General features: G+C 42.9%; 1 long non-coding RNA gene across 1 annotated transcript in view; it reads left to right on the top strand.

Moving 5' to 3' along the window:
- LOC139759812 (uncharacterized) overlaps window positions 1-15,233 on the top strand; it is a 198,729-nt gene extending 183,496 nt beyond the window's left edge. The window contains exon 3 of the long non-coding RNA XR_011715154.1: window positions 15,020-15,233. This is a non-coding gene — a long non-coding RNA (uncharacterized lncRNA). The remainder of the gene's footprint in view (window positions 1-15,019) is intronic.
- The last annotated feature ends 358 nt before the right edge of the window (window positions 15,234-15,591 follow it).

The following is a 15,591-nucleotide window of genomic DNA, read 5'->3' as shown; positions in this document are numbered from 1 at the left end:
TTTCCAAAACTCTTGCATTTACCTCCCTAACAACCCCATCCATAAACAAATTAAACAACCATGGAGACATCACACACCCCTGCCGCAAACCTACATTCACCGAGAACCAATCACTTTCCTCTCTTCCTACACGTACACATGCCTTACATCCTCGATAAAAACTTTTCACTGCTTCTAACAACTTTCCTCCCACACCATATATTCTTAATACCTTCCACAGAGCATCTCTATCAACTCTATCATATGCCTTCTCCAGATCCATAAATGCTACATACAAATCCATTTGCTTTTCTAAGTATTTCTCACATACATTCTTCAAAGCAAACACCTGATCCACACATCCTCTACCACTTCTGAAACCACACTGCTCTTCCCCAATCTGATGCTCTGTACATGCCTTCACCCTCTCAATCAATACCCTCCCATATGATTTACCAGGAATACTCAACAAACTTATACCTCTGTAATTTGAGCACTCACTCTTATCCCCTTTGCCTTTGTACAATGGCACTATGCACGCATTCCGCCAATCCTCAGGCACCTCACCATGAGTCATACATACATTAAGTAACCTTACCAACCAGTCAACAATACAGTCACCCCCTTTTTTAATAAATTCCACTGCAATACCATCCAAACCTGCTGCCTTGCCGGCTTTCATCTTCCGCAAAGCTTTCACTACCTCTTCTCTGTTTACCAAATCATTTTCCCTAACCCTCTCACTTTGCACACCACCTCGACCAAAACACCCTATATCTGCCACTCTATCATCAAACACATTCAACAAACCTTCAAAATACTCACTCCATCTCCTTCTCACATCACCACTACTTGTTATCACCTCCCCATTTGCGCCCTTCACTGAAGTTCCCATTTGCTCCCTTGTCTTACGCACTTTATTTACCTCCTTCCAGAACATCTTTTTATTCTCCCTAAAATTTAATGATACTCTCTCACCCCAACTCTCATTTGCCCTTTTTTCACCTCTTGCACCTTTCTCTTGACCTCCTGTCTCTTTCTTTTATACATCTCCCACTCAATTGCATTTTTTCCCTGCAAAAATCGTCCAAATGCCTCTCTCTTCTCTTTCACTAATACTCTTACTTCTTCATCCCACCACTCACTACCCTTTCTAATCAACCCACCTCCCACTCTTCTCATGCCACAAGCATCTTTTGCGCAATCCATCACTGATTCCCTAAATACATCCCATTCCTCCCCCACTCCCCTTGCTTCCATTGTTCTCACCTTTTTCCACTTTGTACTCAGTCTCTCCTGGTACTTCCTCACACAGGTCTCCTTCTCAAGCTCACTTACTCTCACCACCCTCTTCACCCCAACATTCACTCTTCTTTTCTGAAAACCCATACAAATCTTCACCTTAGCCTCCACAAGATAATGATCAGACATCCCTCCAGTTGCACCTCTCAGCACATTAACATCCAAAAGTCTCTCTTTCGCACGCCTGTCATTTAACACGTAATCCAATAACGCTCTCTGGCCAGGAATACCTGGTTTAAAAAGCGAGATATATATAAGTATACTTATGTAAGTAGGATATATATATATATATATATATATATATATATATATATATATATATATATATATATATATATATATATATATATATATATGTAAAATAGTTTCGCCTCCAGGACCAAGAAATGGTACCCCCATGTCGATTCGGAACGAAGATACATTGTAAATTTTGCTATTAAAATGCTTACATATTGCTATAGTATGTAGAGTTGGCCACATTCATCCTTAGTACATGTTTGGCGCGTAATATGAGATGTGGCAACAGTTTGTGTACATCATAGTATATGAATCAGAATGGCCTGACGACAGCCGGACTAATACAGGCTGGACTAATGTTTTAAGTAAGCGGTCGTCCTGTATGAGTGCTGATATTTTCTGTACGGTAATAGTGTTTAAGGTCATGCGCTAGAATGGTACTGACTCATCTGTCACACGGTGGCGGTGTTTGTGGGAAGGTGAAGACGCATTGAAACCTCGGACAGGGAAGAGGAGGGAGTCCTTCTACCGGAAGGGGGGATGGTTCATTCTTTTTATAAACGAAATTATTTACGCATATAGATAAATCACTTATACGGCGCTCACGAACTCCTTCACTTCATTCAAATTAGCTGTAACTTCTCTTGCTCGATATGCATATCTCCAGTGTGTCCGTGTTTTTCTTTTTAAAGGTCCTGACCACTTGCCCACTTCTATATATGACTCTTGAATTTCGCTACTCACCACAGTACACATATCTGACATCACCATGCTATCTCATCTATCTTTGAATCTCTTCATTGGTCGGATATCTGAGCTTGTTTGTAAATAACTGGGAGTAACTTTCTAGATACCAGACATGGTTATCTTCTGAGCATTAATTCCCGTTATGAAAAAGATTAATTCATCCTTGTATGGGGTGTCCCTCTCATACTACGTTGGTACTAGTTCTATGCATTTATTTCCCACAGTCGAATCTAAATCAGTCTGACTTAATTCTTTCCAGTCTGACCTCAGACCCAGATCCACCTTCCGTACGCAGTGCTGTTGATGCTTGTCCCTCCTCTACAGCTATTACTTGGGTGTCTGCTCCCGAGAGCTGATGGTTTGTGTGTGTGTGTGTGTGTGTGTGTCTGGTGTTAGCTAGATCAGGCGGTGTTCAGGAGGCCAGTGTCTCACATGACTACTGTGTGGACGTCGGGAACTGAAGAGCGGGATATTGTTGTGTCTTTCCTTACACCGATAAGCCGAGGAATATACTCCCTCGTAATAAGCAAAAGTTGACTCTACAAGTTATGAGTTAACTATCATCAAATGTCTCTTAGGTTAACCCTAAACCTTTTTTTGTTTTTCTACTCTTACCTGAGGACTGTAGTCCGTGACTGGAACCTACGACATGAAAAAGAAATCTGTTACGACCTCAAGTGTTACGTGGTATATGTGTTCCGCGCTCGAGCTTACACTCAGTGTAATGTTCAGGCAGGTGGAACTTATTACTGGAAATAGTTAAAAGTCTGGCCGAACACTTGTGCTGTGAGAAATAACACTCCACAACTGACGTCATGTTAAACTGTTCCGCTCATGGATTCATACATGTCGAGTACTAAGAGACACATTACCTAAAATTTCTTCTTTAACTTTTAATTATATTTTTTTGTGAGACGAAGTTTTATGCGTACTTCGATAGTTTATATTCTTTGCCTTGTTTCATATTACGGTTACTTAACCGGCGCTTCTCCTCTTGAACTGGTTCCAGGATACTAAGGTCGTTCACCTAACCGGCTTTTAACCATCACTGGCTTCTGCCAGCACCTCTCCCCTCAACACAGTCCATTTCCTCTTCCATTCTCGCCACCAGTGACCTGCTTCCTTGCCTTGTGTGCCAGTATCGTGTTATGCCAGCGCCTCTCTCACCGTTATCGTTTTCTCTAAGCAGCTCCCAGTGCCGCTCACTCGCTGGTAGAATCATTCTCTGCCGCTGCCTTCATGGCCGACAGAACCGTTCCTGCCACATAAACACAACCTCTGAACGCATCATTCGTCATGTTATTCGTCAGGAAGACCGAGGCACAGGGCATGGGGTCCCGCTTTTAATTCCGCGTCTCAGTTCATTTTGGATCACCTATAAACTGCATTTTGCAGTTTACGTCAGTCTCTGCTGTATATTTCCTCTCTGTATTCTGCCTTGTATTTAAGTTTAGGTTTTTCAACGGCAGCATTACGTAAACATGATGGGACCAGATGATCACACAAATGGTATTACTGTGGAAAGTTAGTGCTTCAAGTAATGAATGTATTCCAAAATGCCTATAATGCAGACTTTTTCCATGGTTAAAGTTTCTGAAATGTCATCTTTACCACTACTTTCGATGCTGTAAAGTATTATAGTAACCTTCTGAAGTGATAAGAAAAAGCTATTACAAATGCTAGTAACGGATTACTTTATGCAAGAATATAACTTGCAGAATCAGTGAATGTGGAGATTATTCGTACCAGTCGCTTTCAAGATGTCTATAAACATTTCATCTACAACAAAACCATACCAGATACTTGAGAAGGATTGTAACCTTGCCTCTTGTAAGCAATTCTTCAGTCACGTAGCTCATTATGACAGGTTATTGTTGCCTAGTCCCCGTGGAAAGTTTACGTATTATGTAACTTATGTAACCGAATCACTGAGGCTCCGTCCCTGTACCTTGTGTGAAGTCTGTATCCTGTTTAGCGTCACCGCCCACAGGATGGGTTAAACGCAATAAATTTGCTGTTTTTTGCGGCAAAAAATCTAAAAATCCAACTCCCACGTGAGGCTGCTGGCTGGTTCTTGCCGCCACCTTCACAACTCGCCCCCAAAAAACCGTTGTGTATCTTTTCATAAAGTTTTCTGCTGCAACATTAGTCATCGCTGTTGTAGGGCTTGAGGACGTGGTTCTGATAACGCCGGGTCGGCAACACTGCCATGTTGACACTAGGACATTTTTGTTTTCCATAAGATGTGTGTTACATGGCTTCAGGTAACGGGCACCTCCCTATCGATAGTCATCAGAGCCATTATCTTACATGGAAATGGAATGTTAATGTTAAATTTCCGCGACCAGTAAGTCGCGTATAACACGTGACACCGATGTGACGTCACACGCTACAGACTCGCGCCACCCCGAACGTCATAACTCATACGCTGTTCCCGCCCGGCAACTGGCAGGGGTTAAAGCTGTGTCGGGCGGTGGCAGGCAGCTCCCGGCCGGAGGCAGTAGTGGGAGTTGCTTTTGTCAGGCAGATACGTCTTCCCCTACCAGAGGACGAGGCTCCCGCGTGAGGACTTGAGGGATGATACATTGAGAAAATATAGATTTGTTCAGTTTATATTCCAGAAAATGATAAACTAAGATGTTACCAAATATGATTGGTCATTGCATAGGTCCAGAAGTACACTCGTTAAATATTATTACTTCATAATTGGTTGATGGCAGACGTACACTGACAATAACAAAGCCATGTATAACGTAATAAGAAAACAGGAGAGAAACTGTTGTAAGCACAGTTGATGAATTAACCGCCTCCTCGGGTGCTCTCATCCCGCACCAAACTTCTCCCTCCAGCAGAAACTCGGCATCAGGAGACTAAGGCTAGGCTATTGGTACTATCGGCGCTTTGACCTAACTGGAGATGTGAATTTCAAACTTTGTGGCCAAATGTTTGGACACAAACTAGAACACTATGTCTCAGAATGTGAAAACATAGAGCCTTTTAGGGTTAGGTCTAAACAAACCGTCCAAGAAATGTCACAACACCGTATTGTTAATAACAATATACCTGAAATTTTGTTTATATCCACTTTTTGCATCTAGTTGGTAAAACTTCCACATGAAACTATGTAACGTATGTATTGAAATACGAACTGTAATATCTCATGTAATATCAACCCACTGGGGTCTGACTAAGACCTTTTGTCACCCATGTAATCATTTTGCGCCACCGCTCACAGGATGAGCATGGGGTGCACAATAGATTTGCCGGGCACCCCAGCAACTTCAAAGCTACACTGCACTCAGTAGCAGAGTTAGGTTGGACTCCTTAAGAGAAGTTCTTCGACAAGACTGTACTCTAGTGTCATCAAGTGATCATGATACAGCTTACGGTCACGTTTCAGTCTCGGTACTGTAACCTCACGTAAGCATTACCTACCGGTGACGAGTTCAGTGACGTCATCAGACTCAAGGGTTAAGTCATCATAACACTAAGGATGATAAGTTGTCCTAATCAAGCATAAGTCTTTGTATTTATGTGGGTAAGTTGTTGTAAGTTGTCCTAATCAAGCATAAGTCTTTGTATTTATGTAGGTTAGTTGTTGTACTGATGGATAATCACCATTGGATTCCGCTGCACCAGTAACTATGGTACAGAAATGCGTTACAATAGAATACTTTTTTCCAGACTATTGGGTAGAGTGGCAGGTCTGACGATGTGTTCCATGTCCCATTTCGAATAATAAAACACTGGTAGTGTGACAGGACTGTGACAACGTTATCAGATGTGACGGTGATCACCGTATCACTCCTGACTATGTAACGACAAGCGCTACCAGAGCACATTGTTATCTTATCTGGCCACACCAGCGAGATCCTCCCTCCGCAATTTTTTCTGTTCCCGTCAACAATGTAAAGCAAGAGACACTATCATTAACTTACTTATATCTTCAACCAGCTACATAAGGATGAATTCGTCTGATATCACTTGTAGCAATGGAGACAGACTCGTGGGACCTTTTTATATCGAATGATTCGAACTTTTTCTCAGCAGGCTTATTGACGTGTGGTATTGTTTACCATTGATCCGTTTATGAATGAACTTAATAATTATTTCTCTTCAGATCCATGACTGATTATTTGCGCCGCTTTAGTTATATAAAAAGCTTACATGGTTTTGTCTTTGAAAATTCTTTTTGTCAGTACATTTACCACACTAATCAAGAGTTTGTGTGATTTTCCACTATCACAGACAGCCTCGTTCGGAACTAATGGTCTGTTGTTTTTAGGCGTCTGTATTATGATAATTATCATTGATATGGGCGTTTATTTTCGTAAATTTCGTCTTTATTATGAATAACCACTACGATTATTATCTGATTTATCAGCATTTTATCTGCCGCAACTGACCTGATGATATCAGTACATCAGTTCAAGTTCAAACATTTTTACGCGAGCAGACGTGGGCGGTGCACACTAGAGAGGTGCCTGGCGTACAACATTACCAGTTCCCACTGGCTTAACACATGTTGCCATTACGTCATAGTGTTAGGTTGCTATTGTTTCCAGAGTTTTACATCCTCGTTAATCCGTTACATTTATTTGATAAAGTTATCAGTCCTCTCATCTCCTCTTCAAAAACCTAGACAGTAGGTTACAATATTGACTACAATATTCAGGTGTACCATTTTCTTCAACAAAGGACATCTTACATCTTTTATCATCGTCCTCACTAGATATTCCCATCCAGTACTGTATCCTAGTTCCCATCCAGTACTGTATCCTAGTTCCCATCCAGTACTGTATCCTAGTTCCCATCCAGTATTGTATCCTAGTTCCCATCCAGTACTGTATCCTAATTCCCATCCAGTATTGTATCCTAGTTCCCATCCAGTACTGTGTCCTAGTTCCCATCCAGTACTGTATCCTAGTTCCCATCCAGTATTGTATCCTAGTTCCCATCCAGTACTGTATCCTAATTCCCATCCAGTATTGTATCCTAGTTCCCATCCAGTACTGTGTCCTAGTTCCCATCCAGTACTGTATCCTAGTATTGATCTACCCATAGTGATATCCTTACGTTAGTTCTGTCCATATGTATGATATCGCACGAATGATCCATTGAAGTCTGAAATCTTAATTCACCAATCTTAAATGTTTCTCCACCTCTTTACATTCGTACTGTTTTCATTCATATATTTTCTTTTTCCAATGGCTTCTGGTCCTTGAATTTCCCTAAGGAAATATTCTGCATTTGTCCCATATCTTTAGGTACATGAAAATCATGTCATTCCTCTTGCATCCAACATTTGCCATTATCATCCAATACATTCCCAGCTGATGAAGGGGGACATTTTTCCTCTCCTTATCATTACGTAAGAGTTGCCTATCCTCCAGGAGCTTCACCTGAGATAAGACTTCAGCAGCAGTGATAAGATTTCAGCAGGAAGGAGAGAGCCTCTCTACCTGGGAGTTAACCCCTTAAGCAGGAGACCACGACCCTTGACTGACGCTCCGATCCCTTGACAGCAACAGTACGGCATGATGGGTCTGTTGGCCTGGCCTCTAATGTTAGGTGTTAAGCCGGCCCAATCAAAACCAGGAATCGTCCCGTCGTTCTGAAGGTGTCCAGGACATGTCCTGAGTCAGCCTTATATCTTGCCCTGGTGGGCGATAAACGGGTCCTGGTTCAACCTTATATCTTGCCGTGGTGGGCGATAAACGTGTCCTGGGTCAGCCTTATATCTTGCCGTGGTGGGCGATAAACGTGTCCTGGGTCAGCCTTATATCTTGCCGTGGTGGGCGTTATCCGGGACTTACGTAAGGCTCCTTTGTGGCTTTGTGAGGCGTCCAGCGTGTGACACTGTGGACTGAGGCGACGGGAACCAGCGATCGATTCCTGTTGGCGGGCGCTTGTGGCAAGCAGCAGCCACACACGACTGGTGGCTGCCAGGGAGACCTGTCCTACTCTCTCTCTCTCTCTCTCTCTCTCTCTCTCTCTCTCTCTCTGCAAGGTGTGTTAATTACATTTCTCCAGTCGCCACACACACACACACACACACACACACACACACACACACACACACACCTGGTGTACCCACGCACTCATTAAACAATGAACAGATCGAAATTCACACCGTCAAGCAGCTGAGAGGTCTGTCCCACACGTCTCGCCCAACACAGTCTCTATGAATAAAGCCAACACCATTCGTCCTCGACCCCTCCATATAGAACATTCTGGGATATGGTTGTATCTGCCTCAATATAAGTCCTCCAGACGAGAGTGTAGATCATCCTGTCTTTGTGGTAACCTCCCACGCCCCGTCATGGCTGCAGTTGGCCTTCGTTATGGTACACGTGGTGATTTGTGTGTCGCCGGGGTGGGTTAGGGCTGGGTGGAGTGCCTGCCTGGTCCAGATAACACGTGACGGAGGCGGCGGATGTTGGGGTCCCGCCACCTCCCACCATATGACCAGACCCAGTTCCCACTGTGCACGGATCACTATACATTGCTTCCTCTCCACTATAAGTTAAATGTTCATTATCTTTAGCATACATACTTATTTGATAGATTTTTCTACACACTCATGTTTTATTCTTTTTTTATGTTTCTTGGTACCCCCTTTTCCACACACACACACACACACACACACACACACACACACACACACACACACGCACCCATGCATATATGTATACTATTATAGTGTATATGAACGCGCAATTGCATAGAACACATAACCCTCCAATAGCCAGGGTTCGAACCCAGGACCTTATTTGTGGGAGGCTACGGCTAGGCTATGATCATGGCCTAGCAGTACCGCTCATGCCTACCACGCATAATGTCTTGGGTTCGAACCCTGACTGTTGTTAGCGAAGTACCGCCAGGAGCATACAAAGAAAGGCCACATCCGCTCAAATCCACTCTTCAGCTGTCATGTGTGATGTACCGAAACCACAGCACCCTATCCACATCCAGGCACCACAGACCTTTCCATAGTTTATTCCAGACGCTTCACATGCCCTGGTTTAGTCCATTGACAGCACGTCGACCCCGGTATACCACTTCGTTCCAATTCACTATTCCCTTCACACCTTTCGCCCTCCTGTATGTTCAAGCCCCGATCGCATAAAATCTTTTTCACTCCATCCTTCCACCTCCAGTTTGGTTTCCCGCTTCCCGTTCTTCCTTCCACCTCTGACACATATCCTGTTTATCAATCCTTCCTCACTCATTCTCTCCCTATGTCCAAACCATTTCAATACATCCTCTTCTGCTCTCTCAACCACACTCTTTATTACCGCACATCTCCCTAACCCTTTCACTATTTACTCGATCAAACCACCTCGCACCACATTTCATTTCCAACACATCCACCCTCCTCCGTACAACCCTATCTATAGCCCATGCCTCACAACTATATAACATTGTTGAAACTACTATTCCAGCAACATATCCATTTTTGCTCCCCGAGATAACGTTCTCTCCTTCCACACATTCTTCGTCGTTCTCAGAACCTTTGCCCCTTCCCCCACCCTGTGACATACTTCCGCTTCCATGGTACCATCCGCTGCCAAATCCACTCCCAGATATCTAAAACACTTCACTTCCTCCAATTTTTCTCCATTCAAACTTACCTGCCAGTTAACTTGTCCCTCAACCCTACTGAACCTAATAACCTTGCTGGTATTCACATTTACTCTCAACTTTCTTCTTCCACATGCTTTTCCATACTCAGTCACCAACCTCTGCAGTTTCTAACCCATCAGCCACCAGTGCGGTATCATCAGCGAACATCAACTGACTCACTTCCTAGGCCCTTTCCTCCACAGCACACTGCTGCAAATGAGTGGGAGATGAATAAAAGAAAGAGGCAGGAGGTCAAGAGAAAGGTGCAAGAGGTGAAAAAGAGGGCAAATGAGTTGGGGTGTGAGAGTATCATTAAATTTCAGGGAGAATGAAAAGATGTTTTGGAAGGAGGTAAATAAAGTGCGTAAGACAAGAGAGCAAATGGGAACTTCAGTGAAGGGCGCAAATGGGGAGGTGATAACAAGTAGTGGTGATGTGATAAGGAGATGGAGTGAGTATTTTGAAGGTTTGTTGAATGTGTTTGATGATAGAGTGGCATATATATGATGTGTTGGTCGAGGTGGTGTGCAAAGTGAGAGGGTTAGGGAAAATGGTTTGGTAAACAGAGAAGAGGTAGTAAAAGCTTTGCAAAAAATGAAAGCCGGCAAAGCAGCGGGTTTGGATGGTATTGCAGTGGAATTTACTAAAAAAGGGGGTGACTGTATTGTTGACTGGTTGGTAAGGTTATTTAATGTATGTATGACTCATGGTGAGGTGCCTGAGGATTGGCGGAATGCTTGCATAGTGCCATTGTACAAAGGCAAAGGGGACAAAGGTGAGTGCTCAAATTACAGAGGTATAAGTTTGTTGAGTATTCCTGGAAAATTATATGGGAGGGTATTGGTTAGGAGGGTGAAGGCATGTACAGAGCATCAGATTGGGGAAGAGCAGTGTGGTTTCAGAAGTGGTAGAGGATGTGTGGATCAGGTGTGTGCTTTGAAGAATGTATGTGAGAAATACTTAGAAATGCAAATGGATTTGTATGCAGCATTTATGGATCTGGAGAAGGCATATGATAGAGTTGATAGAGATGCTCTGTGGAAGGTATTAAGAATATATGGTGTGGGAGGCAAGTTGTTAGAAGCAGTGAAAAGTTTTTATCGAGGATGTAAGGCATGTGTACGTGTAGGAAGAGAGGAAAGTGATTGGTTCTTAGTGAATGTAGGTTTGCGGCAGGTGGTGTGTGATGTCTCCATGGTTGTTTAATTAGTTTATGGATGGGTTTGTTAGGGAGGTGAATGCAAGAGTTTTGGAAAGAGGGGCAAGTATGCAGTCTGTTGTGGATGAGAGAGCTTGGGAAGTGAGTCAGCTGTTGTTCGCTGATGTTACAGCGCTGGTGGCTGATTCATGTAAGAAACTGCAGAAGTTGGTGATTGAGTTTGGTAAATTGTGTGAAAGAAGAAAGTCGAGAGTAAATGTTAATAAGAGCAAGGTTATTAGGTACAGTAGGGTTGAGAGTCAAGTCAATTTGGAGGTAAGTTTGAATGGAGAAAAACTGGAGGAAGTGAAGTGTTTTAGATATCTGGGAGTGGATTTGGCAGCGGATGGAACCATGGAAGCGGAAGTGAATCATAGGGTGGGGGAGGGGGCGAAAATTCTGGGGGCCTTGAAGAATGTGTGGAAGTCGAGAACATTATCTTGGAAAGCAAAAATGGGTATGTTTGAAGGAATAGTGGTTCCAACAATGTTGTATGGTTGCGAGGCGTGGGCTATGGATAGAGTTGTGCGCAGGAGGGTGGATGTGCTGGAAATGAGATGTTTGAGGAGAATATGGGGTGTGAGGTGCTTTGATCGAGTAAGTAATAATAGGGTAAGAGAGATGTGTGGTAATAAAAAGAGTGTGGTTGAGAGAGCAGAAGAGGATGTTTTGAAATGGTTTGGTCACATGGAGAGAATGAGTGAGGAAAGATTGACCAAGAGGATATATGTGTCAGAGTTGGAGGGAACGAGATAATGTTCTCGCCTTCCACACATTTGACTTGTCCCTCAACCCTACTGTACCTAATAACCTTGCTCCCATTCACATTTACTCTCAGCTTTTTACTTTAACACACTTTGCCAAACTCATTCACTAGCTTCTGCAGTTTCTCATAAACAAATCATAAACAAATCCATAAACAAATCAAACAACCATGGAGACATCACACACCCCTGCAGCAAACCTACATTCACTGAGAACCAATCACTTTCCTCTCTTCCTACACGTACACATGCCTTACATCCTCGATAAAAACTTTTCACTGCCTCTAACAACTTGCCTCCCACACCATATATTTTTAATACCTTCCACAGAGCATCTCTATCAACTCTATCATATGCCTTCTCCAGATCCACAAATGCTACGTACAAATCCATTTGTTTTTCTAAGTATTTCTCGCACACATTCTTCAAAGCAAACACCTGATGCACACATCCTCTACCACTTCTGAAACCACACTGCTCTTCCCCAATCTGATGCTGTGTACATGCCTTCACCCTCTCAATCAATACCCTCCCATATAATTTACCAGGAATACTCAACGAACTTATACCTCTGTAATTTGAACACTAACTTTTATCCCTTTTGCCGTTGTACGATGGCACTGTGTATGCATTCCGCCAATCCTCAGGCACTTCACCATGAACCAGTCATACATTGAATGTCCTCACCAACCAGTGAACAATACAGTCACCCCCTTTTTTAATAAATTCCTCAGCAATACCATCCAAACCCACCGCCTTACATACCTCTCACTACCTCTTCTCTGTTTCCCAAACCATTCTATATATATACACACACATACACACACACTCATATATATATATATATATATATATTCATTTTTCATACGTATTCGCCATTTCCCGCGTTAACGACGTAGCATAAGGAACAGATGCCTGAGCCTTTGAGGGAAAAAATCCTCACTTGGCTCGCTTCTCTGTTCCTTCCTTTGGAAAAGTAAAACTGGAGGAGACTATTTCCAGCCACCTGCCCTCACCCCTTTTTGCTGCCTTCTACACAACGCAGGGAATACGTGGGCAGTATTATTTCTCCCCAATACCGAGGGATGATTATATATATATATATATATATATATATATATATATATATATATATATATATATATATATATATATATATATATATTGGAAAGGATCACAATTTTGCACGTGATCAAGATATTCCTATGAGTCCACGTGTTTCATTTTCCCCGTGGACTCATAGGAATATATATATATATATATATATATATATATATATATATATATATATATATATATATATATATATATATATTCTTATTTGTCTGACCTATGCATATTTTGAAATAAAACGGCTGTGTACGCGCGAGGGTATATATTACGTGATTGTGAAGTGTGTTAGTGTTAAGTATGAAGTCATTGTATGTGGTTAGAGCAATTATATGTCCATAGTATGTGTTCTGTGCTAACCTTCTAGATCTTTGTAAGTGTTGAAGGTCTGACCATTGCAGATTGTTATAAGTGTTGAAGGTCTGACCATTGCAGATTGTTATAAGTGTTGAAGGTCTGAGCGTTGGTGATGATGATGCAATATGATACATATGTGAGCGATGACGTAAATAATGTGTTGATTGTTGGACCGTGTTTCTTCGGAGTTCATGAGTGATAGTGTGGTGGGTAGGCGTCAGACTCGTTGGGTCTGCTGGTGGGGGGGTTTGCAGAGGTCTCAGCACCTGGGGAAATCCGTTGTAGGGTAGAGAGTAAGGTCATTTGGGGGTATGGTAGAGAATAATTGTAGAATCCTAACTTGTCCTGTACTTTAATGATTTATGAAGGGATTATAATCTATTATAGAAATGGCTTATTCTATATTTAGTATTGTAGGGTCATGGCAATGCCTCAGCATTATCATGTATTCAGTATGATGCTGACGAGTGAGATCCATGTTATGTTGTTGTTGCATATGTAGTGTAGCGCCTCCGGTTGCAAGATGAAGTGTTGAGCGTCGAGTGAGTGATGTCGTGGTCATACCGATGTAGTTCACGTTGTTTTGAAGTGTACAACTTTGAGCCTGGCAGGAGTACTTGTGAGCTACATTGGTTGACTGTAGTGGGTTATTGCTCTGTGTGAGGCTGCTTCTGATGATGTAGTTCCAGGTTTTCTTGTAGTAAATGAGGAGGCTGAGACGATCTTCGGTATTGTCCTATCTGTTATCACCTTCAGGATATGTTCGTCCGTCTGATCAGGCAGGAGACATCTGGTGTTTGTAGTCCTCGTCATGAGCAGTTCCAGGCTGTTGTTGGATGTCATTAACTGGTCGAGTTTGGAGGAACACATTTGTCTCTTTATCACTGACTTGTTTATTCTTTTCTGTTTCAGAAAAACCATTGTTAATACAAATTTGCTTAACACTGGTGGTTTCTTGGTGGAAGAAGTCCCGTGGTGAACAGTTCTTGTGAGCACGACTTTGGTAGGCTGTAATAACGTTTACTTTGTACCTCTCGGGGCGCTTACTCACAACGCTCAGACACTTGCCTAAATCGATAGACTCACGGTGAACACTGGTTTGGTACTCCCCATTAAGAGCCGGGATGTCTACATCAGGGAAAGGGCTCTTGTTATCCACACCCAACTCCTACGTGAATCTCAGGACACATATCTCCTTCATAGCCTTCTGTAGTTTCTTTATACTGCTCTTCGTTCCTTATGACGGCATAAATGTCATCACCGTATCGGCAGTACGTAGTCGGAGGGATGGTGCTGTCTGACAGAACTGGGTTTTCTACATGACGCATATAGAAGCCAGCAAAAGTTGGATCCAATGGAGAGCGGATGGCGACTCCCTCTACCTGATATTAAGGCATACCATGAGGGCTGCGGAGTGGGGCTTCGGACGCACAAGCACAGTAGGTTACCTAGTTTGGTTCGAGCAATCTTGGGTGCTGGTGTTGGTAGGTGATAATAGACATTGTTAAGTATCATCCCAACAGTTCGTTTTATGAGATCATTAGTTAATTAACTCTCTACACCTAGTGATGCTAAGAGTCCATCTGGTCGAGTGCTGCTACGGAGAATGTCACTGAATTCATTAGCTGGTTGAAGGTGGCAGGACTCTACGATTATTCTCTGCCGCACCCCAAGTGACCCTTCTCTCTATCTCCACTAGAATCCAGGTGTGGAGACCTTAAGCCAACTCCCCAACCGTCGACCCAACGAGTTTGACACACGCCGATCACGACACTACCACACACGCTCCACCAATCAACATGTAACCTACGTCAACGCTCTCATTTGTAACACTTGAACCTGTGATTCATTCCAGTTTGGTTCTTTATATTGTTGTTGTATCATTTATAACTAGTCTGGCTGAAGATGGGCAGTGTTCATATGCCTAAAATGTCTCAATTTTTTCAGGATTAAAATGGAAATTAATTATTATACTTTGTCGCTGTCTCCCGAGTTTGCGAGGTAGCGCAAGGAAACAGACGAAAGAAATGGCCCCCCCCCCATACACATGTATATACATACGTCCACACACGCAAATATACATACCTACACAGCTTTCCATGGTTTACCCCAGACGCTTCACATGCCTTGATTCAATCCACTGACAGCACGTCAACCCCGGTATACCACATCGCTCCAATTCACTCTATTCCTTGCCCTCCTTTCACCCTCCTGCATGTTCAGGCCCCGATCACACAAAATCTTTTTCACTCCATCTTTCCACCTCCAATT

The sequence above is a fragment of the Panulirus ornatus genome, chromosome 3, assembly GCF_036320965.1.
Source record: "Panulirus ornatus isolate Po-2019 chromosome 3, ASM3632096v1, whole genome shotgun sequence".
Lineage (NCBI taxonomy): Eukaryota > Metazoa > Arthropoda > Malacostraca > Decapoda > Palinuridae > Panulirus > Panulirus ornatus.
This window is presented reverse-complemented; position numbering and strand designations above follow the sequence as displayed.